General features: G+C 48.8%; 1 long non-coding RNA gene across 4 annotated transcripts in view; it reads left to right on the top strand.

Annotated features, from left to right (window-relative positions):
* The window catches only part of LOC126498133 (uncharacterized), a 64997-nt gene that overhangs the window by 48068 nt on the left and 5192 nt on the right, over positions 1-11737 (top strand). For 3 of the 4 annotated variants that reach the window (XR_007590780.1, XR_007590781.1, XR_007590779.1), the window contains 3 exons: positions 7619-7667; positions 8503-8597; positions 8852-11451. This is a non-coding gene — a long non-coding RNA (uncharacterized lncRNA). Of the gene's footprint in view, positions 1-7618; positions 7668-8502; positions 8598-8851; positions 11452-11737 lie in introns of those variants that run through there. The other variant, XR_007590782.1, reaches the window with a different exon arrangement.

The following is an 11737-nucleotide window of genomic DNA, read 5'->3' as shown; positions in this document are numbered from 1 at the left end:
GTTGTCTAGTTTCTATGGGATTATGACCTATAGTTTGGTTTTTCTTCTTGCTTATGTCTAAAAGCCACTTATGAGTAAATATATACTATATTTATCTTCCTGGGTCTGGGTTACCTCACTCAATATGGATTTTTCTAGATCCATCCATTTGCCTGCAAATTTTAAGATGTCATTGTTTGTTTGTTTGTTTTTTTAATCGCTGTGTAGTACACCATGTGTAAATGTACCACATTTTCTTTATCTGGTCTTCAGTTGAGGGGCATTTAGGTTGTTTCCATGTTCTGGCAATTACAATTAATTCAGCTGTGAACATAGTTGAGCACATGTCCTTGTGGTAAGATTGAGCATCTTTTGGGTAGATGCCCAGCAGTGGTATTGCTGGGTCTTGAGGTAGATTGTGTCCTAATTTTCGGGAAATCACCATACTGATTTCCAAAGTGGCTATACAATTTTGCACTTCCACCAGCAATGCAAGAGTGTTCCCCTTACCCCACATCCCCTCCAGCGTAAGCTGTCATCAGTGTTTCTGATCTTGGCCACTCTGACAGGTATAAGATGGAATCTCAGGATTGTTTTGATTTGCATTTTTCTGATGGCCAATGATGCTGGGCATTTCCTTAAGTGTCCTTCAGCCCTCTGAGATTCCTCTATTGAGAGTTCTTTGTTTAGGTCTGTACACCATTCTTTATTGGATTATTTGTTCTGTTTATGTCAAGTTTCTTGAGTTCTTTGTATATTTTGGAGATGAGCCCTCTATCTGATGTGGGATTGGTGATGAGCTTTTCCCATTCTGTAAGCTGTCGCTTTGTCTTGTTGACCGTGTCCTTTACTTTACAGAAGCTTCTCGGTTTCAGGAGGTCCCATTTATTAATTGTTTCTCTCAGTGTCTGTGCTACTGGGGTTATATTTAGGAAGTGGCTACCAGTCACTTTTTGAAAGGGGAACAACTGTTTTTTTTTTTTATTTCAAATATCAGGGCCTCACAGGGGGCCTGTGCCTCAGACGCACCCACAGGAATCTTTGTTAAAACATCATCTACAATAGCACAGAATGACGTAAGCCATGGATGGCACAGTACTGCAAATTCAAACACATGTGGGCCATGCTAAGTGGACTTTTGAGGCCATGGTGTACCTGGTCATAACATGAGTGGCTCCCATAAAATCTGGTTAAGTCTGGGCCTTTGTAAACACCTGAGGCGACTTCTGGGCACTCCAGCAAGGACTGCATGGCTCTTTCCCATCCTGTAATATGGGGTCCTCCTGGTCAGGGGGCACTTTGGTAGGAAAAATAGGTAACTGAGGGAGTGACCCCTGGGCCTTCTAGAAGCCAGTGGAACAGGGCTCTGTGCTGGCTACCAGTCTTGGTGCTGGGAAGATGGCCAAGTGGCTACCCACTCAGGAAGACTGACATGGGAGCCTATTGCTACAGTCGCCTCTTCGCCTCTTTTTTCTTTCTTCCAAGGCTTCTCTTCCTAGAACCCCGGATGACTCCCCTGTAGCTGTCATCTTCCAGAGACCCCGTCTTGAGACTGTAAGGTGGGTGAGGGGTGGCATCACTCAAGGTAGAGTCCAGGGCCCAGCTGGGGTGCAGAGCAGCCTAGGTGCGGCCCTAGCAAAGCCTCGGGGGGTGGGGCCTAAGCTTCCAGTGTGCAGGCCACCTGCAGCAGAGTCTTCGGTTTGCTCGCCACCTAGTTTTACTCATTCCTCAACACCTTTCTCCACATGCACGGGAAGGAGAGCCAGGCAGCTGCCAGGGCCCAAGATAGGTCTGAAACCACCTAGAGTCCGTCCCCTGGTTACTCGGTGCCTAGGAGAAAAGAGCGGAGCCAGGTGCTTTGCTCAGGTGGCCTTACTTTGTCTTCTCAAAGTGGTGGGGACAAACCAGTCCCCCCAATGCCAGTGACCACTTTCTCTTCCCTGAGTCCACCAGCAGGGCCAGGGAGCCATGTGTTGCAGGACCACCTGGCAGCATACCCTTTGGGCACACACCTTCTGCTGTGACTCTCTCTCTACCAGGAAGTGGTATGTCAGAGGAAGCTACTGTCATGCCTACTGCCTATCTTAGGGCACCCTGCAGTATGACCCACTCCCAGTAGAGGGCAGTACTGGCCCTCTGAAGTCAGGAAGAGGCCCAAAGCTGCATGCTCGGCTTGAAAGAGATGGCTCAGGGATCGATCCATTTTGGTCCTGTGGTAGACCCTGTCCTGAGGCCAGGCCCATTGCTGGCTGCCCAGATCTCCAAGATGTTGTGTGTGTGTGTGTGTCTGTCTATGTATGTATTTGTGTGTCTCCATGTGTGTTTGTGTGTGTACATTTATGTATTTTCTGTGTGTGCTTGTGTATATCTATGTGTATCCGTGTGTACATTTGTGTGTGTGTTTGTATATATGTTATGTATGTTTGTGTATATCTGTGTGTGTGGTTTCGTATGTTGTGGGTTAGTTTGTCTTTGTACGTGTGTCTCTGTATAAGTGTGTGTTTGTATGTTGTGTATTTGTATTTATGCGTGTCTCTCTCTGTATTGTGTATATGACCCTGTGTATGTATTTATTTATTTCTCTCTCTTCCCTCCCCCCCCCCCGGTGTGTGCAAATGCATCCACAACAGGGCACTTATTGCTGGAATATTACTTCCTCTTTGTTGCTTCTTCCTTCATCTAATGAGTGAGCTGACTAAAAAAAAAAAAAAAAAAAATTCAATGGCCAAAGCTGAAAATTTTGAATAGTGTAATAGTGTTAGATTTAAAAAAAAAAAAAAACAAGCAAGCAGACCTGCCACCATTCTAACAAGCTGAGCTCAATTCTGGGTGCTGCACAGTAGAAGGGATGGACTTTTGCAAGTTGTCCCCTGACAGCACCTCCATACTCGTGCTGTGGCACCGCCCCACCCCCAAAGTGAATCCATTCCAATAAGGTAAAGGATAAACTATATCAGTGAGTGAGGAAGAAGAGAGCAAATGTCCAATCCAGAAGAATCCCAGCAAAAACATCCCAAGGTTCCACCCTCCTTCTCCTGAAGGTGGGGCAGATCTCAGCATGCACAGCCAGAGCCTCTTCTTCCTGAAAAGAGAGAGAGGCTCTATGTAGTGGAGGCCTTGCTGGCAGCCCAGTGATGACACCCAGGGACAAGTCATGTGGATGGTGGGGACCTGTATGGGAGGTTAGGAGAGGGCTGTCTTCTTCCATAACCAATGACTCCCATCTAACACTGAAAAATAAAGTAAAAGGGACATTTCCCAGCTCAGGGCCCTCCACAGGACACCCGAGCAGCCACCTCAGATCTCATGGTTGCAGCAGAGACAGTGAGAAGTTGCTCTAGCCCAGAAGAGCCTTGGGAGGCAGGATGCAGGTCATGTGGGATCCTGGATGAGCCTTGGGCCAGAGAAGGACAGGCAGGGACACAGGAGATGGGTAATTGACAGCAATACATCAATACTGGGTGACAGCTGCCTCTCACCATTGTCACATGTTGCTGTGAAACATATTTGATTTCCTGGTCCAAAGCTCCTACAGATGCCCAGCCTGTGGTCCTGTGGTCTGCATGTGACCGAGGAGAGCTAGTTATCCTATGTGCGACTGAACATAAAAATTGTGAGTATACTAAGAACATTATTTTTCACAATTTTTTGTGTGCACTCACACACATGCAAAAGCCAAAAGCCAACTTTAGGTGTCTTCCTTGATTACTCTCCATCTTCTTTTTCCTTTTCTTTTAGATTATTTTCATTTTATGTGTTTGGGTATTTTGCCTGCACATATATGGTGCAGTACCTGAAGAGGACAGAAGAGGGCGTGAGATCCTCTGGAACTGGCATTACAGTCAGCTGTGTGCCTTCATAAGCATCCTAGGAACCAAGCCTGATTCCTTGGGAAGAGGCTCCAGTGCTCTTAACCGCAGAGCCATCTGTCCAGCCCCTCACAGCTAACTTTTAAGATGAAGTGTAGGGATCAAATTCAGGTCCTCATTGTTCGTTGATCAGTTCGCTAACTGAGCCAGCCCTGTAGGGCTTTTGGTTTAGTTGAAACTTGATCGTGAACTTTGTAGGTGACAGTGTTGGTCCTGATGTCTAGAAGTTGGACACACCTTTTAGAATCCCCAGTGTGACAGAAGCAGCCTTCGTGGGTTGGCTACTGGTTCTGGCATCCAGGTTGCCTTAGGGTGGGGATGTTCACCAGGAAGTTCAAGCTAGGGCAGAGAGTTTGGGGATCTCAGTCCCACCCCTTACCCAGCCTCCATGTAGTGGGGAGCAACTGGAGTCCCGTGATGGCATCAGCCCAACTGCACCTTAAAACCACAGTTAGTAAAGGACAGTATAGGAGTATCCAAACTGCTGACCACGGGAGGTGCCAGGGGGCAGTGGGCCTGAAGGTGACATGGAGGCATCCCCTTCCAGGTGCCTCACCTCGAGGCTCTCTGGTCTGGTGGCTGTGGTCGCCCTTCATCATGGCCTTTATAATAAAGTAGTGGGCAGGTGTAAGGCAGCGCTGCCCTGAGTTCTATGAGCTACTCCAGCAAGTGACCCAGAACCAAGGAGGGGCCTGCAGGAGCTCTCGACTTACAGGCCACAGTCTGGAGCTGTGATTGGCTGCTGCAGGGGGCTGGGTTGTGCACTCTGACTGGGTGCAGCTTTCAGCTTTGGGATCTAATGCTGTCTCTAGGCAGGCCATGCAGAATCAGATGTAATTGGGAAACCCAGTCAGTGTATGCCGGAGAAATGCTTGGTCTGTGGGGGCCACCCTCATGCACCAGGTTACAGATGCGCCACATACTGACAGTGCAGGAAGGATGCAGCTCTTTTTTCCCCCTGGTCTGTCCTCCCAGATGGCAGTAGAGGCTGTGAGAGGGTCGTTGTGAGCTCTGGCATAACCCGGCATTTCTATAAGCCCAGACAACTCTACAAAGGTAATTTCATTTCAAAGCCTGTTTGTGTGAGCCCCAGATTGTGTCACTAAGCCCTGCCCTCTTGGTCTTCCCCCAAACCTTTCCTTCCCACTGCTCCTTCTCCATCAGAGAGGGGAGAGGACAACACTTGCCAGCTGGTGTCCACCACCCACTTGTCCTCCCCTCCCCTCAAGCCAGTGCTCATCTGTGCGATGCTTCATTGGTTCCTGTGTAGCTTTCTTTCACTAATGCCTCAGTTTACCTACACAGTTGCCTCCGGGAACCCTGGTGGGATGGGGGACTTTGGCCTTAAGAGCAGGCTCCCGCAACTTGAAGACTATTGCCTGGGCCAAAGAAGTAATCTCCTCTTTTGTCCTCTTAAGAGCCACCTTGAGGGAGGTGTGACAGAAGAAACTCCTGTCGGCTCCTTGGGGCTAGCAGAGTGGGACCATCCCAGCCTGCACCTGACATCTGAGGTCCTGGTAGGGTAGGGTGGGTGACACACAGCCCTTCCCACTCCAGGAGGCCAGCTTGTCTGTTACCTAGGTGCATGGGGGGGGGGGTCTCCAAACCTGAGGGGACTGTTAGGGAGCCTAACCTGGGAGTAGCCTGACTTTTGCCTTTGTCCCGACTCTGAAACTGTCCACTCCGGTGAGAGTGAGATATGTTAGGGGCTGCCTTCTACCCGCAGCTGAGCCCAGGGGTCTCTTGCTTTCTGCTTCTGGTGTCTGGTCACTATTTCCCATTCAGTCTGTACTCACACCTGCCCCAGTAGTGGACACCAAGGCCAGCCCTGCTCCACCCCTCCCTGTCCTCCCTCCCTCCTCATCAGTGGGGTCCAGCTCACCCTGCAGGCTGCAGCTGTCCTCCCTGAGGGGAGGTGTCCAAGGTCCATGACCCCCTTCCCAGGCTCCAGGATCCCTTTAAGGAAGCACATTCCTCTACTCCATGCTGTCCCGTTCTTTAGTGTAAGGAAGAGTCTTGCAGTCTTACCTGGGTTACCTATGATGGTGAAGAAGAGAAAGGGCCGGTGCTCGGGGTACCTGGGAGGGCTGTTATTGGGGTGACCCCTGGACCTCCTCCAGGCTCCAGTGTCACCGGAAAACCAGGCAGAAACTCATCAACTGAAGTCATGTTTGTTCCTCTGTCGTGGTGTTCCCAGCATAATGACTGTAACTCCCCAACCCCACCTGACCAGTCTTGTATCTTCTTATACCGAGTCTCTGGGATTAGAGATCAGATATCGATGAGTTGGCTCTGGTTGGCAGCAGTGAGTTGAACAGTCAAAGCTCTAGATGTGATTGAAGGTATCAAGGGCTAAGTAGAAGGGCCAAGACCCAGAGACTCTCAGCTCTGTCATACCAGGGCTTGCAGAGACTGCCAGAACCAAGTTTAGGTAATCACCCTGAAGGTTTGGCCCTCTTGACCCTAGCTGTGGCACTGAAGGCTGGAGTCTCCTTAAGAGGTTACTCTGAGTACTGAGAAGTAGGAAGGAGCCTACTAGGGTTGTCTCTGCCTCCTAGAGGCCACAGGCACACAGAGAGTGCAGTCCTGTCCCAGTCAATGTGCTTGTTCACACTGGGCTTTCATGGTGACCTTAGCCAACCACTGTTCCTGTCTTAAGTCAATGTGATATAAACTTATGATGTTTTATTTCATTTCATTCTTGACACAGGGCCTTTGAATATAGTTCTGACTGGTTTGGAAACACATACATAGTTCAGGCTGGTTTTGAACTCTATCCTTTGCCTCTGTCTGCCAAGGGTTGGGTTTACAGGCATAAACAACTGTGCTCAATCAAATCCTGACATTTCAAACCCCAGAATCAGTAATGAGGCAGACATAAGAGGGGTGGCTGGTCAGGGTGGGTTCTGGGCTGGGAGAACTGAGACCTTTATGGAAGACAGACAAGAGGAACCTTTGCCAGGACAAGGCTTGGAACCCCTGGGCCTATTGCTAATGTGGCGTCTGTGGTGGACAGTGGTTAGGGACTCCTGGCCTGTAGATACCTGTGCCTGCTCAGTTGGCCATGGCATCTCCAAGACTGAAGGACTGGCACTGGAGTCAGCTGACAGCACTAATGAGGAGCTTCAGGCCCCGCCCCCTGGCAGCACTCACACAAGCCCTGACTCTGCCAAGACCCAGTTCAGTATCCTAGACTGAGAAAGGGTCTTGCTCTGCTAGACAATCTCGTATTCCTCTTTCTTCCAGCCTCCTAAAGGAACCTGCAGCCATTCCCTGGTGCCTTTGCTTGGGGAAAGAGAAATAGTTAGGATTTGGGGATGTTTCTGGACCATTTCTTGGTACTCACAGCATCTGAGACAGAGGCATCTCAGTGTCTCCTGGCTGCAGCCGGGACATTGGAGTGACAGGCGCGTGTGCAGGTGGAGGTTGCTCATCTCATCATGGACACGAAGCAAAGACAAGAGGGGCCTGGTGAAGAGTCATGTTCTCCAAGGAATTCCCCTAATGGCCTCCTTCCTTCAGCCGAGCTCCCTGGTCTAGCGTTCCCACCTTCAATAATAGCACCACCTACTGGGGTCTAAGTGCTTACCACGTGGGCCAGTGTCAGGAACTTCACACCATCCAGCACTGACATACTGTCTTTCTGCACTGTGCCATGTGGCATTCCCACCAGCAGTGATGTGATGTCCCCACACTATCAGGTATTGTCAGTTTTCCTGACTTTGGCCATCATCGTGGTCAGTGATGGTTCCTTATTGTTTGAATTGCAGTTCTCCAATTCTGTGAGATGTTGAAAATCTGCTTGTCTGACACCTACAGGTAAGGCACCTACCTCACTCACCTTTGGTGGGGCGTCTACATCTTTTAAATAATTTTTTATTATTGATATTAATATTAATTGATATTAATATTAATATTGATATTAAGAGTTCTTTGTATATTTGGAATAGGGGTCCTTTATCATATAAAATACTTTGACGATGCTGGACAGATGGATCAGTGGTTAAGAACACTTACCTCTCTTACAGAGGGCCCAGCTTCAGTTTCCAGCAGCCATCTGGTGGCTCAAACCCATCGGTAACTCTAACTCCAGGGGATCCAATGCCCTTTTCTGGCCTCCATAGGCACCAGGCATGCATGTGGTACATATATATATATACATGGACATCAAACTCTCATACATAAAAATAAATAAATCTTTTTTAAAAATTTGCAAAGTTATTTTCCCAGTCTGTGGCTTCTCTTTTTGTCCTCCTCCTCTTCTAAAAATATTTACTTATTTGTGTATATGTCTGTGTGAGTATATGCACACTTGTGTGTGGAGGGGTGCACACACCAATGCCTATATGCAGAGGCCAGGAGAGGATATAAGGTGTCTTTGTATATCACTCTCCACCTGTTCCTTTGAAGCAGAGGCTCTCTTCCTGAGCCTGTGGTTTGTGTTTTCTCAGCTAGGTTGGGAACCAGGAAGCCCCAGTGATCCTCCTGCTTCTGATCCCCTCAGAGCTGGGTCACAGGTGTACACAGAATTCTCAAGTTAACATGTGAATGCTGGGATCTGAACTCTGGTCCTTTTGATTGCTCAGTGTGTCCTCTTAACAGTTGAGCCATCTCACCAGCTTCCCGTAACCCTGGCCCTCTCTGTTTGGCACAGGTCTCCTGTATCCCAGGCTGGCCTTGAGCTCACTGACTTGCTGAGGATGACCTTGGACTTCACCTGTCCCTATCTCCCAAATGCTGGGATCACAGGTACATGTTATCATATCCAGTTCCTTTTCTTCTTTTAGCAATATTTCTGCAAAGGAGATGTGTTGTTTGGGTGTGAAATGCCTCCCACAGGCCCATGTATTTGAACACCTAGTTCCCACCTGGGGCATTGTTTTGGGAAGGTTGCAGCTTCAGGAGGTACGTCCTCCTTGGAGGCAGTAGGACACTGTGGGATGGACATAGAGGACCATAGCATGGCCTCACTTTCTAACCTGTCTCTGTTTCCTGATCCACAGAGAAGTGAGCACTGTTCTCTGTTCCACTGCTGAAGCTACGAGTTGTTCCCTCTGCCGTGATGGACTGGAAGCCCACACAAATGGTTCCTTCCTCCAGTTGTTTCTATCAGGCATTTTGACATAGCAACAGCTGAGGTGACTAATACAACAGAAGCTTTCAATTTAACAAAGTCCAACTTATTGGCTGTGGAGCTGGTGAATGCACTGGGTTTCTTTGTACATCTTAATAAAACTTACCAGAAACCTGTTGTCTTCAGCTACTAAGAAACACACTAGTCTGTCCCACCTCAGAGGCTTGGGAACACCTTGTCATATTCCAGCCCTAGGGATCCAAATTGACTTCTCTTCCTATGAGCATCTTGCTGCTCTGCTGCTCCAAACACAGAGCTGTGCTTCCTGAGCCATCTGAGCAGGAAGTTGTAGGCATCTGTCCTGGGTTTTTTTCTTTGGCTGTTATTCTCTACTATCACACAGTTCAGAAGCCCCTATCATAGGGAATGGTGCTGCCCATGGTGGGCCGGGTCTTCCCATAATTACCTTAATTAAGACAGGTCCCCACAGACATGCTCTCAGGTCAGTCCAAAGTAGGCAACCCCTCGCTGAGACTCTCTTCCCAGGTGACAACTCTAGGTTGTATCAAGTTGACATTTAATGTTGACCTTCATGATCTCTAAAGATGACTTGGCCACGTGGTGTGTGTTTGAAGGTCAGGTGATCAAATCCCACATGATTTGGGGGAGGCTTCTGCCTTGATGATATTGCTACACTGCAGTGGCCTGGGTCAAGTGGAGAACTGCTTAGGGTACTTTCTATTGTGTAAGATACAGCACAGGGCCTTGCGGCTCTCTTTGGATTTTACAGTTATCGGATACATGATATCAAGTGACCCACAGGGATGTCACTTTTCAATGAGGCCCAGTGTATTAAGTGTAAACCGGCCCCCATAATCTCATAGGGAGTGGCACTATCAAGAAGCACAGCTTTGTTGCTGTGGGTGTGGCCTTTTTAAAGGATGTGAGTCACTGTAGGGGTGAGCTTTAAGATTTTCTATGCTCAGGATACCACCCAATGTCACAGTCAACTTCCTGTTGCCTGCAAGATGTAGCATTTTCAGCTCCAGTATCCCGTCTGCCTGCCACCATGCTCTCTGTCATGACGATAATGAGCCAGAGCTCTGAACCTGTAAGTGGTCCCCTTCAATTACGTGTTTTCTTTGAAAGAGTTGCCGTAGTCATGGTGTCCTTTCACATCAATGGAAAACTAAGACACCCAGACAAGAAGAGGCCCAGGCTGCTGTGCAACCTTCTTAGCTGTGTGAGTGTTTCTGAGCATCAGAGTCACGATGTGCAAGGTGCCTGCGGGAGGTAGGAAGTTCTGTGGGGGCCATTCCGGCTCCTGCAGGGACTTCACAGTCGACCACCTTGGTCTATGGAGCTGAGCCCTGCCATCCCCCATGGATACTTCCTCAGATCCTGGATTGCCCCTAGGCTTTACAGAACATCTGGCCATGTGACACCAACTGGCCACATGACCTGAACTGCATGTATAAATGAGCTATGAAATGACCCATGATTCAATGGGTTGGGGGACACAGGTGTGCTTCAGCATTTCGTAGAGGCAGTGGGTGCAGGGCAGCCTGATAACCACCAACTCTGCTAGTCACTTCACTCATTCCTGAAACAGATGTTTCACAAAAGCAACCGAAGGAGAAAAGGTTCATTCGGACAGTCCGTCATAGTGAGGAAGGCAGCTCGCAGGGCTGCGCGCACAGTTGCGAAACAGATTGAGAAGAATGCCGGTGCTCAGCTTTCCTGCTTTCTATCCATCCCGATAACCCAGGCTACGAGATGGTGCCACCTACATTTAGGGTGAGCCTTTGCACCTCAACTAACCCAATCTAGAAAATCCCCAACAAATATGCCCTAAAGTTTGTTTCCATGGTGATTCTAAATCCCATTAGGTTGACAGTCAAGACTGACCATTGCGTACTTCAAAGCTCCATGGAGTTCCATAAAGAGCTCCCATGATGCCAGTGGCTTGTTCCTGCTTCTTTGGCAGCCCCTCCCAGCAGCACCTGTCCTTCATATGTCATTTCCTGGTACCCAGTCACTGAGAAAGAAAAAGTCTTGCCCTGGCTTCCAGTAGCTTTGCATGGCACGTCAGCCCAATCCCAAAGTGAGAAGGTAACCTGCAGCCTCCTGTCGGGAATGGGAGGAAGGCTACACCCCAGCAGGCGAGGCTCAGCACAGTCACCCTGGTTGCTCTACTTGACCTGGAAGGAGAGATCAGGGTTATAGGTTCCACCATTTGGTGGCTGTCGGCCCATATTTCTGTATGGCACAAAAGCCATAGGCCCAGTCTGAGCTGATCAGTAGCTCTGCAGACAAGCTGTCTCTGCCTAACAATAGCAAGGATGTACTTGTTAGAAATGTAGATCTCCTGAGGAGAGGTGTTTACTGAAACTGGTCAGGATGTTTGGTGCTTCCTTCCTTTGTAATTTGGAGGATGTCTTATAGAGATGCTAATTCATGGCCTACCTGACTGCTAGATGTGGATGTGACCTGAGCCCAGGCACCTGGTTGCCTAGGAGACAGCCTAATGTGTTCCCACTCTATTGATGTGAGGATATATAAGCTGTTTGAAGAATAAATGAGAGATCTCTTTTGGAGAGAGATCTTGCCCGTAAAAGATGACCGTGTAAGTTGTGTCTGATTATTCCTCGCGACTCCATTCCAGTCTAGTTAGGGAATCCGTGTTGGACCCACACGGGCTCCGACAGGTGGCCAGTCGGTCATGATGCTCAAAGAACTGAAAGGCAAGCATTTGAAAAAGGTGGTAGCAGGAGGCTGAGGAAAGGGCTGGACCTCTCCCAGGGTCTCCCAGGGT

The sequence above is a fragment of the Alexandromys fortis genome, unplaced genomic scaffold, assembly GCF_014885135.2.
Source record: "Alexandromys fortis isolate MF-2015 unplaced genomic scaffold, M_Fortis_MF-2015_v1.1 scaffold_3, whole genome shotgun sequence".
NCBI classification, from domain to species: Eukaryota; Metazoa; Chordata; class Mammalia; order Rodentia; family Cricetidae; genus Alexandromys; species Alexandromys fortis.
This window is presented reverse-complemented; position numbering and strand designations above follow the sequence as displayed.